The sequence below is a fragment of the Perognathus longimembris genome, chromosome 3 (genome assembly GCF_023159225.1).
Source record: "Perognathus longimembris pacificus isolate PPM17 chromosome 3, ASM2315922v1, whole genome shotgun sequence".
Taxonomy (NCBI): Eukaryota; Metazoa; Chordata; class Mammalia; order Rodentia; family Heteromyidae; genus Perognathus; species Perognathus longimembris.
In genome coordinates this window covers 37,997,218-38,003,380 of record NC_063163.1, presented here as the reverse complement: position 1 = coordinate 38,003,380, position 6,163 = coordinate 37,997,218, and the positions used below count along the sequence as shown (strand labels likewise).

The 6,163-nt window shown below is 40.2% G+C and overlaps 1 protein-coding gene across 7 annotated transcripts in view; it reads right to left on the bottom strand.

Annotated features, from left to right (window-relative positions):
• Window positions 1-6,163, bottom strand: part of Dgkh (diacylglycerol kinase eta) — a 159,248-nt gene that overhangs the window by 67,640 nt on the left and 85,445 nt on the right. The gene's annotated exons all lie outside the window — the stretch shown is intronic.

Below are 6,163 nucleotides of genomic sequence, written 5' to 3'. Positions count from 1 at the left end.
AAGGTGAGGGACCTCGGTGTCTTAGTCTTCTTCTCTGATCTAGGCCCTGATCAACTCTTGACCCCGAACTCAAATGGCAGACCACATCCACCAGGACCATCTATGACCTCCACTCTGACCCCCATAGCAAACTCAAAATGTGACCCAAAATGATCTAGATGGCCACAGATATCTACAAAAGCTTAAAAAAATAAGACTCCTGATATCTAGTTACCATAGGGTGATGCTTGGCTTTTTCATTCATAGCGGGTACTCTATCACTTGATTCATATCTTACTTTCAGCTTTTTTTCCTCTGGTTAATTGGAGAGAAGAGTCTTATCGACTTTTCTTCCTGGCTGTCTTCGAACCTTGGTTCTCAGAGCTTAGACTCATGAGTAGTTAGGATTACAGGCATGAAGCACTAATATCTGGTAGAATATTGAATGGTTTGTTGGCTTAGAGTATAAAAAAAATTCTGATGTCTAGAGTTTAGTACTTTCAATATCAATAATTTCCCTCTATGTATAATAGTTTCATGGGACATCAAGTTCTAAAGAAAAAAATGTTCTTAAACTAAAAATAAAATCCAAAAGTACTACAAAATTCAATTTTTTTTCATAAAGACAAGTGGTAAAATCTAAGCACATTTTCAAGCAGATACTTGAAAAATAATTCAATATATAATTTCTGTCTATAAAAGAAAACAATCTATTTGACATCTTTCTAATATTATCCTGACTTTACGGGTATGTGTCAGAGTCATGCTTCTTCCCCATAGTTTCTGGATCACTAGACAGTCAAAAAATAGGAGAGAGTGAAACCATCAGGTAAAGGCAGTTCCTCTGCAGATAAGGCTCTCTTACCTGCCCTCCCTGGGAAAGGCATACCAAAGGTCAAAGATCTTGGTGAGTCTACCAAGAAGAGCTTTAAAATGTTACTCGCTGTGGAATAGCCATTTATCACACGTATAATTATAAGTCACTGTTTCTTTGAGTACAAATAAATTTTGAGTCAAAATCAGTATGAAAAGTCTCTATGGTTTATTCATGTTTAGTTACCACACGCTTACCACAACACCCAATGTACCCCCTTGGAATGGAGGAGGCTGGAAGTTTAAATTTAATCTGTCAGGAGAGATTGGTTCCCTCCAGTCTCTCTAGGAGAGACTCCCTTTCCTCACCTTCACCTTCCAGAGGCTTCCTTGTTTTCCTGGGCTTGCAACCCTTTCACTGCATCACTCCAACCTCTTGTTTCCACAGCTACATCTTCTCTGACTGACGCCTCCTGCCTCCCCCTTGTAAGGACCCCTTTGATGACATGGAGCCCACCTAGATGACTGCACAACAGTCTCACAATCTCATCTCAAGATCATACAATCCTAACTACAAAATGCCTTTTGCAAGGTAATATAGCATCCACAGGTTTTGGGGATTATTAGGATGTGAACATTTTGGGGGTTCCACTATTCAGTCTACCATACTGATAAAATAAATACAAGGCATAATTTTATGTTTTATTTATTTATTTATTTTTGCTAGTACTGAGCTTTGTAATCTGACCCACACAATGTAAGAGCAAGGGCAGGTAAGATTACAGGGTGGGGGGAAGCTAGAAAGTGGCGAAGGAGAAGGCATGGGCTTTGTGAACTAGGTAGTCACTCTACTCATGAGCCCACTGACATGGCAATCTAAGGGACATACAAATACACAGAAGAGAGATCAAGGCAGGAGCCGGGTATTGTGAAGAGTGTGGTGTGACAACCACAGGTTGGAAATGGGAAAATACAAGTGTGGAGAGAGGGGTGGAACTAGGGTAAAAAGCCTTCTCATGTGGCAAAAGCTATGACTGTGACATTAAAAGGCACCTAACTAGTACATAAGCAGGGAAGACACAAAGGCCAGGGATATGACCGGGTAACAGTGTAGACAGCCTGGTGGCCAGAAAATAGAGTGGAGGACTCGTATTAAATTACAGGCAAGGCACAGAAGAACACAGCGAGGCAGAGTAGAGAGAATGCTATGCACAGGGAGACAGACACACACTCCATGAAGGTCTGAGCAGATGGCAGACATAAAAAGGAGTTAATCACTTCTGAGGAGAATTAATGATGCTTATTGACTCACTTTGAGGAATTTAGATGACTCCATGTTCACTGTTGTAATCAAAACTATTTCACAAGTCCAAATACTATGAGTTTTCATCCATGGAGTAACTATAATGGGCCAGGTATGTAATCTCATTTCACCTGACAACTTAAAAAGTACCAATCTTTTTCTTTCCAGTGGAGACTCTCAGATTCAGAAAGGTTTGTAAGCTTTCCAGTGACAAGACACAAGGTAAGATGTGAAACACAATTCTTCCTGCCTTGCTAGCCAAATACTAGAGAATGAAGAATAGCATAGAATCTGCTTACATCCTTCGGAAGCACAGGTAACAAGGACTGCACAGTGCTACTTTTCCTTCCTTACAAATGATCATTGGAGCTGGGCACCAGTGGCTCATGCCCGTAATCCTAATTACTCAGGAAGCTGAGATCAGATGATCAAGGTTTGAAGCTAGCCTGTCAGGGAAACCCATGAGACCCTTATCTCCAATTAACCAGCAAAAAGCCAGAAGCAGATCTGTGGCTCAAGTGATGGAATGCCAGCCTTGAGTGAAAAAACTAAGGGACCTCACCCAGGCCCTGAGTTCAAGCCCCAGTACTGGCAAGAAGATGCAAAGCAGTCACCCTCAGAGAACAAAATACTTTTGAGACACATAATCAACATAATATTGTCCTGGAAGAATTACATAGTGCATGTAAGAGACAGGAATAATTGCAATAGCAACGATCACAAAGACTTCAGGAATTATTTTATATACACTGTAAATTAATGGTATTGGAAAATAGCATATTAAAATTTTTATTATTTATTTTTTTCAGGCTGTATCAGCAATTGGGACAATGCATTAGCTTTGCTTACTTGGCATAATGTCTTTTCTTTGTACCATAAATTGCTTTGTTCAGGACATGAATGCAATGGGAAATTTCAAAATGAAATAATTATCTTGTTTTATATTGGATACCCACAAAACTAAGCTATTTCTAAAACCTAAATTTTCCTTTACTCTATACTCAGACTTAAAGCATAGAGAGGATGATATCTGAATATGCTACAAACTTAATTTAAAAGAACTATGAGGGGCTGGGGATATGGCCTAGTGGCAAGAGTGCCTGCCTCGGATACATGAGGCCCTAGGTTCGATTCCCCAGCACCACATATACAGAAAAACGGCCAGAAGCGGCGCTGTGGCTCAAGTGGCAGAGTGCTAGCCTTGAGCGGGAAGAAGCCAGGGACAGTGCTCAGGCCCTGAGTCCAAGGCCCAGGACTGGCCAAAAAAAAGAACTATGAAAATATTACCAAAAGATACTCTTGTTTTCAATAAGTGTTGAAAGCACCTCTTGTCTGCTATACATTCTCAGGAGATATTGTTAATAACTCCTGATTCAGAGTACCTAGAACATTAGTCTCCTTTCATTCTACCCACCGCAGGCCTTTTATTCCCATTTCCTATGCTGGGTTAAATGCATCCTTTAGTACCCATCCTCTCCAAATTCAACAACTTGATGGCAGCTTTCTCCCTTCTCTATCCCCCACTTTGGCCACAGCTTCTCTCCTTCCCACTGCAGACAATCCTGATGTGACTCACATCCTTGTATCATGGTTTCCCTCAACACAACAATGTTGTTGACAGTGGTCTTCATGCCAAGTCCATCACGCTCCTCAAAACCATCTGATAGGAAGCTTCCAGAAAGGCTCCCATGAAGCGTGTTTTCCAAACTTCTGAATGGGCAATACACACTTGTGATACAAAATTCAAAATGCATTTAGAATGAGTCATGCATGCTTAATATAAGGACACATCTCACCCCTAAGCCGGACCTCAGCTATCAACTTTACTTCTAGAAGGCAAATATTTGTCAGTTTCTTGTGTACTCTCTCCAGAAACAGTTTAGCCACCCATGGCTTTGTGCTTTCTCGGGAGGTTTAAATGTACACAAGTTGGTGTACAGATGCACACAGAATAACATTGTGTAAATGGCCAACCTCTGTGCTGAAACCAGATCACAGAAGCCAAATGCTCACTCTGTTCTTCTTACACATGAGATCTATAAAACATGGAATACTAACTCCTCTACCCAGAAATGTGAATGGCAGGTGGATGGTGGCTTCTGACCATGCCCCGCTCCCACCATCAGCTGCCCACTATCTACTGTGCATACCACACAGGACTGTGCTACATTAACACAATGCATTTCCAGGACAAAAAGCCCAAAAAACCCATCACTACAGACCATGTCTCTGGGCAATTCTGGTGTCTGGACAGATGCAGAATACCAATGGTTCTCAAAGGACCTTAGCAAGTAATAATGTCAAGGACAGAGGCTAGTGCATATCCACAACTTCTCTCAGCTTGCTTTAATCTGCCAATCTGTTTTTCCCAAGATGTAAAAACGAGATTCTGTCTCAAGTTCCACATACCAATAGGTTCAGCCTACCAGAAGCTTCTCAGAGTATCTTAAGAGCTCTGGTTGATCTCTAACTAACTCTGATTAGTTAATACAACCCGAGTCTCAGGAATATCAAAAGCATTTAGATCTGCTACCAACATGTCTTAACCTATGAAAACAAGTTGGCTAAAACCACGTAGTCTAAAAACCAACCAACCAATACTCATCCATCTGTTGTCAATGGAAGGGTCCTCTTTATTTCACTTTTGTCTTACACAGTGGATTGTGATTTGTCTCCCAGAAGTACAAATCTACCTTTGCCTTTGTACACTCAGATTTGGGTCTTGGCCAAATAACAAAAGGCAAAAACTATTGAATGACAAGTCTCATTTTGCCAAAAACTAATTACTTTCTTATCAGGAAACTGAATTCTTATCTCAGATCACAATACTGAGAGTGACCCCAAATTTCTAGTTCTCTCTTGTCCACTCAAGACAATTAGCTTTGTGATCACAAGAATCACCACCATTCAATGTGCCAATCATCTAATCGTTGCTCACAAGTATACTATCCAATGTAATCTTTTTCTCACTTGCAAGTAATGAAGACTCACCAGGAACAGCCGGATTACCACAAATCCTATTCAATATGGTGGGCCTACCAAGTATCTGAGATATGACAATATGTGCCATGCTGGTATTACAAGGATGGGGTTGGTGTGCCCAGGCAAAACCATGGGTTAGACACAAGATTGGTAGTCCAAAAAGTATATGGAAGGTTTTGCTGTACATGTTTAGAAGTGCAGCGAATACTGCTGAAGTGAAAGATTATGATGTAGGTTCTCAGGTCAGTGAAGATACAGAGGCTATGGTCCCATTAACTTATACATGAGATCTGATTTCCTACCACACTGACAAGATGCTGAAAAGAACCAACTTGTTGCTAAATCAGAAGAGGAGGTTGCTGCAAAAGAAACTAAAGAAATGAAAACTTATGCCATAGGAATAAATTCAGTGTTTTCTAAATGGTGGGACTTTTTTTTTTTTTTGCTAGTTTTTTTTTTTTTTTTTGCTAGTCCTGGGGCTTGGATGCAGGGCCTAAGCACTCACAGTGCCACTTCTGGCTTTTTCTGTTTGTGTGGTGCTCAGGAATTGAACCCAGGGCTTTGTGCATGCTAGGCAAGCACTCCACTGCTAAGCCACATTCACAGCCTCATGTTTTTATACTCTTAATTACAGGGGCTTGAAAGTTCCAAGATACCATTTATTCTCATGGAAAGAACACAGTTGAAATATAGTTATAGTCCTTGATGACAAATGATTTTCTCTGAATCTTACCTCCATTATCCTGAATGGAAGAAAGGATACTTCATGAGCTGGTTGAAATAATCAAATGAGGTACAGAATGAATAATAGCTGTGTTCACTACTCCTTATCATTTGTTATAGGATACCCCATATTACAAACACCTTATGTTTTTTATTTTGCAGAATAATGGGCTTTCCTTCGTACTACTTGATAAATATTTTAGTAGCATTCAAGGCAAAGCTAACATTATTTTAATATCCTTTTAGAAAGTAAAAGGTTGATGCTTGTAATTGTCTAATGGAGCCAAAATCTGAATGTGTTATCATTTTTACAGCACATCATACGGGATGCAATGTCCATCCTTAAAGTCATCAGTAAGATTG